Source organism: Equus asinus, chromosome 2 (genome assembly GCF_041296235.1).
Source record: "Equus asinus isolate D_3611 breed Donkey chromosome 2, EquAss-T2T_v2, whole genome shotgun sequence".
NCBI classification, from domain to species: Eukaryota; Metazoa; Chordata; class Mammalia; order Perissodactyla; family Equidae; genus Equus; species Equus asinus.
In genome coordinates, this window is record NC_091791.1 from 35641222 (window position 1) to 35655584 (window position 14363).

General features: G+C 43.7%; 1 protein-coding gene across 4 annotated transcripts in view; it reads right to left on the bottom strand.

Moving 5' to 3' along the window:
* PLCE1 (phospholipase C epsilon 1) overlaps positions 1 to 14363 on the bottom strand; it is a 293833-nt gene that overhangs the window by 192234 nt on the left and 87236 nt on the right. The gene's annotated exons all lie outside the window — the stretch shown is intronic.

Here is a 14363-nt window from a genome sequence, read left to right on the forward strand (position 1 = left end):
CTGACAATCCAGTGGCTAAGACTCAGGGTGTCTGGTAACATAAATAATTGAGAGCACAAACACAGGGATCAGGGCCTATGTTCAAGCCCCAGCTTTGTCACTTAAAATATCTTGTGACCTAAAAAAATATCAGAACCTCTCTAAGCCTCAGTTTGTCTATCTATAAAATGGTGATAATGATAATAACAGCATCTATCTTATCAGGTGGTTGCAAGGAATAAATGAGAATACTCAAGAAGCACCTAGCATGATACCCAACAGTCAGTGCTCGTTACACAGTGGATTTCACAGTAACGGCTATTCTTGCCCCTAAGTGCCTTAGTGAGCTCTTAGGTGTACTCATCTTTGGATTGTGATGGGCAGGTTATTAGCTGGTTTTTATATTAGCTTTTAAAATCCCCAGTTAGAACTCTTTTAAAACAGGCCATCTGCCTCTTCCAATGTTTTTCTTCTTTGTATTTTTTTTTTTAATTTCAAAACAAACCAGCTATTTTAAAGTATGTCTGAATGGTTGCCTATTATTCATCAGAAGAGATTCCAGGGCTTTTTGTAGAAGGATTTCATGTCAGGATGCTTTGGTCCAGGAGCTGCCTGTCCTGTTCTTTCTTCCCCATGGACAGCCCTCCACATTAGCGGGGCTTCAGTACCTCCCCCTGAGGTGTCAGGATGAGGGGGGCTGGGAGCTCAGCCCAGGGCAGCAGCAAGGAGGAGTCAGTCAGGAGAGTCCGTGGAGAGTTTTGGCCTCGGCCCTTCCAATGACTGGCTGTGTGACTTTAGACAGGTCACTTAAACTCACCTGCACTGTCTTCATTTGTGACAAGAGTGGGCTAGCAATGGGCAAAAAACCAGAAGGACAAATAGTAAATACATGGTTCCCTTCACTAGTTATCAAAGAATTGGAAGTTATAGCAATAAAAGACATCACTTCTATGTTCATTAAAATAAAAATTTGAAAACAATGTTGCTTTTCTTTTGCATTACTGGGAGCACTGGCAAATTTCTATAACTGCTTGGGACTGGAAAACACAATTCACATTGTGTCCCATGAAAGAGAAGGAGGTAAACTTTGTATGAATCTTCATCTCTGCAACTCAGTAGATTTGAGGCTGAACCTTTTTGAGACTCCATTCATTTCCTCATTGGAGGAAAAATGGGTAAAATGGGGATAATAAAAATCATGCCCACTTGGTGGGTTGTTGTGTAAATAATGGACCTAGCCTAATGTTTGGCACATAACAGATACTTATTGTTGCTGTTGTGAAGATGACGATGATGCTTGATTCTGCCTGGTTCTATAATATTATAATGCCACTGGAGAGAAAACCCATTCTCCCCTCCTTTCTCGGATTCCATGTGGGAATCTGGCTTCTGCTCAGCAAGCAGAGCAGACAACCGCTCAGCTGCAGCCCCACTCATCCAGTTTCCTAAGGGATTCTGATCCATGGCCTCAGAGGTCCCCAGGCAACATCAAGTACGTGCCCCACACAAACACGTCCTACGACACTCACACCACCATACGTCACCACACGCACACCACCACACGTCAGATGCCAGTCCTACCCTGCCCAGCTGGCACTAACTCAGCTCTGCAAACAGACTTCTGGTCTCTCGGGCCAGACCCCTCCAGTGCCTGCACACAGAGCAGGGAGCGAATGTCCTCCCTGTGCCCCACAACCTCTGCCTGCATCTCTCTCTAAGCAAACACAAGCCAGCCCCTCCCAAGAGCTCAAGCTCTCTGATGCATGTCTGCTGCTGCCACCGCCCTGCACATCTCCTGTGCCAGCCACTGGCCTCCATATTTACCAAGTAACTCACCACACCCGGGGGAAACCCTCAGTCACTTGTTTTCAAATGCCCATTTGCTTCTGAGGAGAGTTTTTCTCTTCTTTCTCAGATTTCTCCTGCGATTCACCTCTTGTTTTTTGGTAATTCGAGCTCAGCATTGACTTGAATTGCCATGGATTCTTTATCTACTCAATATCAAAGATGTCTCTTCTCAAATGTTTCCTTGAATTCTTTCTCAATACCAGGTTCTGTTTCTGTTCCCACTTTGCAACCTAATAAGGACTGAAATCTGTTTTCAGTAGTTACTTGATTTTTTTTTTCTCAGCTTTAAAAATAATTTCAGAGAGCCATGGAACTGAGGAACTGAAAGGAACTCATGGAGTCTTGACTTCATTCATGACAAAAATGAGGGCCCTAGGGGTGAGCTTTGTGGTGATCACACAGTGGTGAGGTACTCAGAAGCGGGAAGGCAGACCATGGATTCCTAGGAAGCGCTCCTTCTACCTCCCAGCCTGTCACATGCCCCACGTCCTTGTTACACCAGGCTCAGGTTCTACATGGCAGGGCTTCCGGCAATGACTGCACTGCCCTCTGTGGAGAGATCTGAGGGGCCTGGCAGCCCTGCAGAAACAGCTCTCCAGGTGTCCCAAATCCATCACGGACTCATTCCTCTCTCTTCCAGGCTTTTGTAAATGCTGTTTCCTCTTCCTGGTAAATCTGGCTAAGTCACATTCATTCTCTAGGTGCTTTCTCCAGGAAGCCCAGCTGAGTCTCCAATTCCGGGCAGGGAAATCTCCCATGTTTCCCCAGCAGTGCCTTCCACGCCCTCTCTCCAAGGTGGGTATTGCTCATCAGTCTTGCAACAGATCATTACCTGTTTGCATCCATCGCCTTGAGGTCTGCACGGAGCATGAGGGCAGAGCAGCAGACACAGTCACCTCATACCAAAATGTTAGTGACCTTTAAAATCTCTGCTACCTACAGAGACCCCGGTGCTGAGCACTTGAAGAAGGGAAGAGTCCCAAGGGCGGTCAAAAGTCCAAGGACAAATGACTTCACAATTTTAGACTGAAGGACTCTCCTCTAAATTTTTCAGGAAATTGGGAATAAACTTCTTATCCAAGCAAATAAGGGGAGCAGAACAATTAACCAGGCCCAGATGAGCACCCGCAAGCGCCCACCTCTTGATTCACACCCTTTCTTATCCAGGACTGTGTTTCTGCAGAAAGAAATGAGCCTTTGAGAACATCCTCACCCTATTGCTTTAGCAGCCTGGCCTTTGACCCAGGGTAACCCAGAGTCCTGGCTGCCCTTCAAGGGGTGAAGGGAAAGGAAGACTAGACCCTAAGAGAGGCAGAAAGGGATGGGGAGGTGGGAATGGAATAAATCTGGGTCTCGACTTCTCTGGATTGTTGTCCCACATTATCTCATAAAATTCCACAAACAAGCCTAAGATGTAGTCCTTTAGGGTCTCCATTTCACTGAGGGAGAAACAATGAGATGCAAAGTTCAGTAACCAGCTGAGATCACAGACAGATGGGTCAGACATTGTGCTGAGACTCACCCAGAGCATGAGGCTCTCAACCGTTGCTTCTTTTTGTAATTTCCTACAAACTTTTCTCAAAGGGGCCAGGGATGCATAGGTGTGTTCTCTCTGACCATTTAAACATTCACTTGTATGAAGAGGACAACTAGGAAGTTCAAAAGTATTTTTAATACTCTTTTCTGTCAAGTTTCTCTGCTTGGCCTGTTCCCCCATCCTGAAAGGCCCTGAAATGTACTTTTACCTCCTGTGATGGTCAAATATCCACTGGGTCCTACCTGACTCCTCCCTCGCCATAGAGGCTTCAACCCGAGTTCATGTCTCCATTCTCCATACTCCTATTACATTTATAGATGGCTCTGCACAATGTAGTATTTCATAAAATTGTCCAACCACTGGTATAACAATTTATTATTTTATAACTCCCATGAAAAGAAATATTTTTGAGCATTTGCCATCTGCTGAATATATTTTCCCTATTTAATTCTCATGATAATTCCATAAAATGGATACAACATCTCCCTCCTTACAAACAAGGATACTGAGCCCTGATGAACCTGTTTGGCAAAAGTAATACATCCCAGCAGTTAGAGGGTGAGCTCTGTATTAGCCTGCCTGGGTTGAATCCCAGGTCCCTAAGTAGGGAAATGTGCACAAACTGCTTCTCTAAGCCTCAGTTTTGTGACCTATAAAATGGAGTTGCTGAGAGGCCTAACATGAGGTCATGCACATGAAGCGCTGAGCACAGGACTGGCACAGAGTACACTGCCCAGCGACTGTGAACACTTAACATTATTAGGAAGAAGCAGAGCTTAGAGACAACTCTCGACTGTGTTACTCCAGGGCCCATGCTGCCTGCTTTTCCCATAATTCTGAAATAGGTAGAATTTATTGTCCCTATTTTAAAGAAAAGGAATTAGGTTCAGATAGGCGAAGTGACTTGTTCACGATCACAGAGCTGTTAAGTGTCAAGGCTGAAGTCTGAGCCAAGTGCAGCTTTCCTTGACTTCCTGACACCATGCTGTCTGTGTTAATCTGTCAGTTTCATGTAATCCTCTTCCCTCCAACTGAGCGCTAAACTCCTCAGAGCCAAGCAAAGGCACTTCCACTTTCCCTGCATTTCCCAAATGTCCTGGCACAGCATCACACATGCTGTGCTCTCAATGCACCACTGGTCCAGAAAATACTTGTTGCCCTTGCTCAGCCTGGCACCCAGCTTGCTCTTCCAAACCATGAGCAGCATCACTCATGATGATGAAGACTCCGGAGACAGAAGGAACACAGAAAGATAATTCCAGAATCACCTAACAATTTATGCCCATTATTTTGAAAAGAAGTGAATCTAAAATAGTAATTCAAGGTGCTCTAAAAAAAACTGAATGTTCTACAGGACAAGTGCCACAGCTTCTCAATAAGTAAATGGTGTATAAAAGGAGAGGGATCTGTTAGAGATGAAAAGACTCAAGAGACGTGTCAGTCAAATGTAACATTTGGACCTCATCTGATCCCTGACTTCAAAAATCAAATATTAAAAGCCATTTTGAGGACAATCAGGGAAATTTGAATATAGGCTCATTATTAAATAATAACTTGGAATTATTTATTTGTTTAGATATAATACTGAAGTTATGTTTTTAAAAAGTCTTTATCTGTAAAAACGTATAATTAAGTATTAATGGATAAAATGATATAAATCTGAGGTTTACTTTACTCCCACGAGAGGGAAAAGTACTCCTGGGAGGAGGTTGACAAAGCAATATTGGCAAATGTTGTCAAATGTTGAAGTAACGTATTGGGCACATGGAGGTTTATTGTACTATTCTCAGTATTTTTGTGTTTGTTTGAAAACTTGCACAATAAGAATTTTTTTTTTAAAAAAAAACAAAGAATGAATGGTGAATCCCCAGCAACCTTCTGTTTTGCTCTTCAACTACTTTCCTTCCTAGAGAGTTCAGCTTCCTTGATGATACAAGAAATCATCCTCTTCCTAAGGTCCCCGAAGGTACTCATCCAAGTGAGGTCAAACATCTGTTGCGATGACAGCTCACCTGGACCACTCTGCCACCCCTTCCCAATCACCCTGCCCCAACTGCCCTTGTCACCTTCCATCAAGCAAACTCACTGTCTTTGCCACCCCAGCTCTCCATTGCTACTATGTCCTTCCACTCTTCTAGCAAGAAACCTCAGCATCACCTTTGCCTCTTTCCTCCCCTTCACCCTCCAGGTGAGGCAGCCAATGATACTTTGGAACATGACTCAGTGGACACCCTTCCTCTCCATTCTGGCTGCACAGCTCCGTCTAAAGGCTCAGCACCCACACTCAGATTCTCGCAGTAGCCTCCTAGCAGGTCTGCCTCCTTTGACCTTTCTCCTTTCTGTGCAAACCACTGGATTTCCTAAAACTCCAGACTGCCATGCTTGATGCTTTTACTTGGAATTGCCCATTTTGAAGCCACCGGTTATGTCCCTGTCCTCTAACACAGTCCTCTCAGGAGCTTTTATGGTTGAGCTCCATCTTATTACCTTTAGCAGCTCACTGTATACCTTCTCCAGCCATTTTAGAATGAGTCTGGTTACAGACAGACCAGAAGCTCCTTCGGGGCAGGGCTTGTCTGCCCACTACTATATCCCAGCACTTAGCTCAGCACTCAGCATACAATGGTGGGTGCTCAGTAAATATTGGTTGAGTGAATGAATAGGTTCATTAATGAACAAACACTATGAAAAAAATCATTGACTCCACTTTTCCCTCCATGTATGCCTAACTATGAAGTCCTCTCTTCAGCACAGGTCATAATCTCATTTACTCCAATCCCATGATGATTAAATCTTTAAGAACCTTTCCTGGGACACCTTATCAAAAGTTATTTGAAAATCCCAAATAAAAGATATTCTAGGGTTTCTGTTTTTCCACATACCCACAATCTAAACAGACCTTAACTGATAGGTCAAATAATCTTAGCTTTACCTCTGAGTACATGTGAACTTGATCTAGCCACCAATGTTTCCGATCCTCAGTTTCATCATCCAGCAAAGGAGGGGGTGGTTGGGTAATTGGTGGGATCCTGCCAGTTATAATCTTCTTGGTACCTTCTTTTATAGAAGCCATAATGCCTTGTGCCTAATATGTTATATTAACTAAGTGTTCAGAAAACTTCCCTTTTATTATAGGTTCCAGCTGCTTGACTGACAGGAAAATTAGACTCGCTGATACGAAGTTCCTCTCTGGAACTCACCTCCTGATGGAGTTTCTTTCATTCCTTTGTTCAATACACATCTATTAAGTTCCTACTATGAGCCAATTCAGTTTGTCCTTCCTGTCGCTGACACAGTACCTCTTGAAAATGGTAAGTTATGCATCTTTTCAGTCTGCCTTTATAACCATTATGTTATTCCATACCCAGGGCCACCAGTGGAGACAATGGGTAGGTTTACGGTTGGCTCATCATTTTGCAAATAAGACTGGATAAGCAACACATTCAAGGGCAAACAGCAAGGGAAAGGCAGAGGTACCTAGAATCTAGGTCTCCTAAGGCCTGGTCCAGGACTCTTCAGCATCATTCCATACTGCCCATGGGAGCAGTAAGCAGGTCAGCTGGAAGGGTAAAGAGAACTGGGGTCCAGCTTGTGAAGCCAGCTCAGCAATCTGTGGACGATCAATGAAGCAATGGCCCAAATGAGGATGAATCTGGATCACAAGAAGCCCCAGGAACAGCTGGAGACGACAGCCTCACTTTCAGTCCTGGAGGTCACTCAACTCCAGATCTGCCTTGCAGCCTAAGAAGACCCCTGTCAATCTGTCCTAGTGGCATGGGAGCTGGGCCATAGCAAGGCCCATGGGTCTGGGTAGTTCCTCCAGAATACAGAAGTAGAAGGACCATGAGCTCAGTCTTAACAGGTGGGCTCAAATCCCACCTGTGCCCCTTAGCAGCTGTGTGAAATCAGGCCCATTATTCATCTGTAAAATGAGGGTGATACCACCCACTGGGGAGGGTTTTCTGAGAGGATTAGATGAACTATCTCACATGAAAGCAGTTTGGATGGTGCTAGACCTGATTATTTCACTTTTCCCCACCTTCCAGTGCCTCTGTCTCATCTCCTACGCAGCCCTGTGGTGGCACACAGCAGGTTCTGTGTCAGCTATTGTTATTAAGGAACAGAAGGGTCCACGAGGTACAATAGAGAGTAAGGAGCCCACAAGAGAGGCGTGCTGCACATGGGAACCTGCCATAGCAAAGACACAGAGGGCATCTTCCCCAAATGGTTCATCGTTGGTGAGCCCTGAGGTTGGCCCAGCATGTAGCTCACAGCTCTTTCCTGGCAGAAATAAAACCAGTCTCTCTAGAAAAGAGTCAGTAAAAGGAGTAGAGGGGAAAGAGAGGCATTTTAAAGGTAATTGAAACACATACTTTGTTAAACAGATGCCAAAACAGCCTGTAGTTACCAGCAATTGGAAACAATTCCTGGGGCAGCCATGCGAGAAAAGAAGTTTTTTCTAAGAAGTTTGAATCTTGCTCTAATTTGATTAGATTTAGTTAATCAAAAATAGACTTTAGCGCTGAAAGAGGCAGTCAGGCAAAATTCCACTTCTATGGAAAATTCACCAAGAAGGGGACTGAACATCTACTTCTTCCCTTGTACTCGTGACCACTAGGCTAAGCATCTCTAGACCCATGTCACTCCTCATCTGGTGGCAGCTGGGTGCATGTAGGTACAGCACCCAAAAGGCATTGGACTCTGGGTGTGAAACGCTGCCTCTTGGGGATTGATAAAGTTGTGCACTAAAAGGAGTGTCCATCACCCATGAGTAACCACCCACCTGGCCTAGGGCTTCCTCCCCCTGGTCTCCAGGCCTGGCTGTTGCCTCAGCCTGGAGCACTTCCCTTCCTCTACTCTCATCCACCATACTTTTATCTGGGGGCTACTCATCCAGCAGGTCTCCTCTTAGCTAGGACTTCCTCCAGGAAGCCTCCCCTCCTGGCCAGGTCTGGGTTAAGGAGACGTGCAAGGAGTTCCCAGAGTCACCTGTTCTTTCTCCATTCAGGCACTTATCACATCCTCCTGCTGGGATTCTCAACCGGGAAGATTTTGCTTCCAGGGGACATTTGGCAATATCTGCAAACATTTTTGGTTGTCACAACTGCATGTGAGAGAGAATGCTACTAGCATCTAATGCGTGGAGTTCAGGGATGCTGCTAAACATCCTGAAATGCACAGACAGCCCCCATAACGAAGGAGTATCCAGCCCAAAATGTCACTAGTGGTGAGGTTGAGAAACCCTACTCAAGTGTAGTTGTTTACTGGTTTATCTTTCTCACAGTGGCTGTCTCATTCATATTTGTACCCCCAGGACAATGCCTAGCACATTCTAGGTGCTCAGAAAAGATCTGTTAAAGCACTGCATGACCTTCACCTCATCTCCTGTTTACTCCTGCTTGCTTTGATGCTGACCAACTCCCTGTACTGGCCTCTCTGTCTCACCCAGCACAAATTCGGTGTTCTGACTCTGGCCAGGCCTCCCATTCTACTCCTGCTCTATGCACTGCAGGCCATGGGTGACAGAGAGCTAGGGCCACCTGCAGTAAAGCAGAGAACAAGGTGTCTGGACCAGTCGATTGAGCAGGGCCAGACGAAGTCAAGACTATGAGAAAGGGAAGAAGGCCTGAGCCAGCTGGGAGCAGGGCCAGGCCACCAGGCAAATCGGGCAGCTGGACTGTGCAGTTAGGGATCACAAGCTGATTAGTTTTCAAATCCTCCACATGCCTTTTATTTAATTAATGGACAGTGAATGTCCATTTCCGAGGCTGCAAGAGTCTTCTCTTCCTTTAGTGAAGCAGCACTGTATGATGAATACTTTCTCGAAATACTCAGTCACTGCCCATTTGCTTCTTTGTGCTTTTGCTACTAAGTTCACGTGACTAATTACAACTACGTGATCATAAGGGGCTGGGTAATTCTTAGCAATTTCAAGAATGAAACGTTCACAAAGACTTTCAAGATTGTGACACCACAGGGTTGGGAATTCAAAATCACTGCTGTCTAAAACCTATTTTCTTATTTGATTTATTATATTTCATGTTTTACATATATATTATAATTTATGTTCAAATGATGTAGTGCAGAGAGATGGAGCCAGGCAATTTTACCAGACAATGAAAGTTTAGGGGGTTGCCGGAGTTTTGAAGGTAAAAATTAGTTGCTTTAACCAACAGCCCCAAGATTTCACCCTTGAATTCCTTTAGAATCCTTGGATGAATGCCAAAATGTCTCCATGATTTATTCACATCCAGTTTGTCAACCAGGTCTAGAACATTCTGTGCATCTACTCCTACTTGATCTAATATCTCTACTTCTAAAGATGATTTAAGAATGATATTCATTTTGATATATTTGTCTGAAAAGATCAAGGCAAATAATTTATCATGCCTGCTGGCTCCTTTTCATAGATCCAAAGGAGTGTTCTGATAATCTACAAAGGTTCCACTGGGTCTTTGGCTGGCTCCTTCATTCTAATCACTTTCAAAAGCTCTCTTATTTTTGCTTAATATCTGTTCCTTATAGGATGCTCCTTAAATTATATGTGGATCTTTTTCGTGGGTTTCCTAGGTGAGTTTCTCTGTTTTTCCAATGAAATTTCCATTTTTTCCCCCAAGGTGTCTGTTTCTTGGGAATATGTTTTTGCCTTGATCAATCCTCTCTGAGCTGCATCTGGAAACCGTGATTATTATCCCAACCTCCATGGCTCTGAGGGTCAAAAGAAGTAAGGCACATAGAGGGTTTTGCCCGATGCCTGGCACAAAGCAAGTGCTTAGCAAATGGTTATTTATTCTTATTGTTTTGGCCAGAGAAGCTGGGGTAGGAAAAGGAAGCTAGTTGTTCCAACCTCACCCCCTAAAATGCTTTTTTGAATCTTGTCACACTTTGTGCTTCCCAAAAGTTGTTTGGTAATGCTTTTTAAAAATTAGTTGGCAAAATTCTTGAGTTATTGACAATTTTTTCATAATTACCATTCATGTTTTTTTAGTTCACCTGTTATGTACACATTACCTTGGTTTTCTGTTCTTGCACCAGACCGTTCATCGTAAACTTATTAGCCTCATTAAATTACAGTGGTCACAGACGGATACTCCCTGCACCTTCTACAGAGCTTCTCTTCCTTTTCTTCTGTAAAATCATTAGCACAGGAAATGATCATTTGTCCTAATTCATCCCAGGGAGGTATTTTGCCAATCTACAAACGAGTAAACACCCTCATTATTACTAATTGGCCTGATTTTTTAGCTTGGCCAGTCCTATTCCAGTTTCCAGCTCAATCTCATTATCCTTGTCAGGTGGCCCATAACCCCTTTCCACTGCCATATTTTCATCAACTGTTGGCTATTTCCACTCACTGGGCATTTCCTGACAGCATTTTTATGCTGGGGCTCCTTGGATTTCTCCACTACTCTGAGAATCTGTTTCATGACCCTGGTTTCTGACCCTTCTTTGCCAGAATCTGTTTCATGACCCTGGTTTCTGACCCTTCTTTGCCAGCTGTCTCAGGAGAGCCTTTGGTTCCTGAGAAACTCAACAGCCCTGTTTCCTGCTTTCACTAGGACTCTCAAATTCCACCTGTTTCATGGGTGCTACGTACCACAGCTAATTAAACTATATACATACATATATATATGTATATAAAATAGACTATAACTCAGCAACGACCACAAAAGGTTGTCATCTTCAGCCTCTTTCTCAGCTTCCCAAATTACCCTTGAGAACCTTCCTATTGTATGCTCCCAAATCGTGGTACTGGGTCCAAAGGGGAGAGTTGGGCATGTTATCCCTGGGACATGCATGGAACCACTTCTATCCTATTGATTTCCTTCCTGGGTTCTCATCATTTTCACCAGATGGTCTTTACCCAATTAGTGCCAGCATGCAACTCCCTTTGCCAACTCTTGCAAACATGGAGTCACTGTTCTGGAATGCCCTAAAGCTCCCCTGTGTCCTGCACCTGCCTAAGCCTGCAGTGGTTGCCACAGTTCTTTCCTCATGGGTACGATTTGCAGCCCCCACTGGATTCCTAAGTTGGACTGACCCCAATGGAGAAATCACTGAACATACAGAGTCTCTGGCAAAACCCCTCTCCACTCCGCAACACACATGCACACCTGCTGCTTCTCTGTATGTCCCTATGTGGCAGGTGAGAACACGGAAATTAGTATTAGATGTCTAAGTAGTTCAAATTCAACTGGAAGCTATGGCAGAGCATGGAAGGGTGTGAAATGAACAGTAAATAAAACTCGGTAGGTGTTTGACCTTTCTGTTCTTCTTGTAGCAACAGCTCATTTGGGAAGTGTCAGAAATGGGTGCCAGAGACAAGTGCTTATATTTTATTATCCAACCCATGTCACATTGTCACTGAGTGGACTGGGGATCACAATGTATGGGGAAGCTGTCTGTGATGGTACAGTGCTGGAGTGTAGGACTTGTACCACCTGCCCCTGAATGGCAAACTCCTTGAGGACAAGAGCTATGTTTTACTCTCCAGGTATGCCCTATAGTCCTAATATTATGACTTGCACTGAGTAACTGTTTAATTCAACTGAACATGAACTAGAAGGGATCCATCCATTCAACCAGTCATTTACTAAGCACCCACCACATGCATCATACATTATGGTCCTCCCTTTCTCTCCCTTCTCCATCCCCATGCTGGGCTACTCGCCTCTCTTCCCAAGAATCTCTACTATACCTGAAGCTTCATAAGAGCAGTGACCATATCTGTATCTCAGGGCATGGCAATGTGTGGCACCTAAGGTCCCCAGTCAGCATTTACTGAGCCAATAAATCAATGAGAATAAACCTGTTTCCAACTCGGGCTGGTTTCATGGGAAACATTCTGCCTAGTACTAAAGTGTGACCAATGTTCATCTGTGTCAAGCAGATCCACGTGGGTCACTTGCTATAGGACTGAGCACATGCGGTTACACTCATGGGGAAGTGGAAGTAAAAGGGGGCAGAGACAGGGTTATTTTTCCAGCACACATGTGCATGTACATATATGTATAATTACAGTAAACATTTTCAACATTACAACCTATTAAAAGATATTTTTAACGGAGGCTCTGCTCACTTTAGTTAATGGCATCATTTCAGACTGTAATCGAGGCTAGAACTTACAGTGACCAATTGTAAGGCAATGCCCTTCACTCAGTGTGTGAACATTGCATGCCGTAGGTTTTCAAACAGAATACCTTCCCCATCACTACCCCTTTCTCCATCCAACTTCTGATTACAGATATGTGATTCATTGGCCACTAGTCTTCTTCCAGTGGGTTCCTATGGCTATTAATATCAGCAGAAGTCATTCTGAAAACTTGGAGAAGAGAAAGTGAAAAATGGATGCAGAAGGAGGCCTTCCCTTTAAACCAACGCCGTTCAAAGTGTGGTCCCGACAAGCAGCATCAGTGCCTGGAAAACTGCTGGAAATGCAAATTCTGGGGTCCAATAGCAGTCTTCTAGAATCAGAATTTCCCGCATGGAACCCACGAAGTTGTGTTTTAACCCACTGTGCGGGGGTTGCTTATGCATACTAAAGTTTGAGAAGCACCGTTCTAAAGCCGTGTTTACTTCTTTTCAAACTTCCCTCAGACACTGCCTAGGGGAGAACTGAGTGTCTGGGACCCACGGAGGAGCCTTCTCACAATTCATCTTTTTGTACTATTTGAATTTTTTTCAGCCACTCCCAAGTCTTGCAATTTCAATAGATATAAAAACAACAAATAAATAAAACCTTTATCAAGAGCACATTAAGAAGGAAAGGATGATTCCTGGCAACAGCTACTGGATGTTCCTGGCAACTATTCCTTAACTGATTTCTTGGACAATTTCCCTCTCTCCAGATGACAGGTAAGGAGGAAGAAGACAAAATGAGGACAAGGTAATACGTTGACAAAATTATATTTTGTTTTGGCCTTCTAAAAATATCAGAGGACTAAGGATATCCCTTAAGAAGATTATCAATATGACAAGTAAAGTCAGGGCAACATCAGGGTTTATCACTTCCACACTATACGGCATGATTTTTCTTTTTAAAGCTCAATTATGGAGAGCATTTGTAACAACAGCTTGTCTAGATCCCTCAATAATCCAAAGAGAATGGACACAGCACAATTAAGAGTTTGCATGCTTTAACCCTTGGTATGATTTTCTCTTCCTAAAGATTACAGCTGCTCTCACACCTTCTCAAACTGAGCGTCAGGTCTGCCGCCTTATTAGCCATCTACTAAAAGGAAACACAACGGCTAAAATGCTCCATTAAAGTAATACAAAATGTAAGAGACTGTATTGCCAGTCTGTTTTCCAAAGCCGAAACAGAAGACAGCATGAACTAAAAGGGCACGTCAAACAAAAACAGTAAGAACAACTGGATGCACAAACTTCCTCTCACCCAACCCCCCCAAAGTTGTAGGGTTGGAGTCCCCTACACTTAACGGAAACATTTTGTTTTCAGTAAGTAACAGGGATCAGGAGTCCCCGCATCTATCCATCTGCCACAACAACCATAGGCATTCTCTCTTACCAAGACACCCCACACCCTCACTGTAATGAGGGGTACAAATGCCCCTTGCCTCCCTTTGATAACTCAACCACTACTGTGGACACAGGAAAAATGAACTTGTGTCAAGAAATTGACAGCATTTCTCATGTCATTTTCTTTGAGTTGTTATCCATCTCCTAGGGCTGTAGAAGGAATGAACGCTTAATTGAAAATTTTAATCCTAATACTCCTCAAACATCATATGCTCTAGAAAAGGGTCATAGAAATTCGCAGATAGAATTGTGTGAGCCATTTCAAGAGTAATCTTCATAGTTTGAATTCCTTAAACACAGTACTTTGCAATAAAGTTAGCCAAATACAGAGAAACAAAACAGTTTTCAAGTTTTATTCTGGGTTATTTTTAACTTCAGATTTTTTTTTTTTTTTTTACGAAAAGGAACAGAATTTGGAATTGAGTTGGTGGTGAGCAGAAAACCACTCTTCCAACATCTC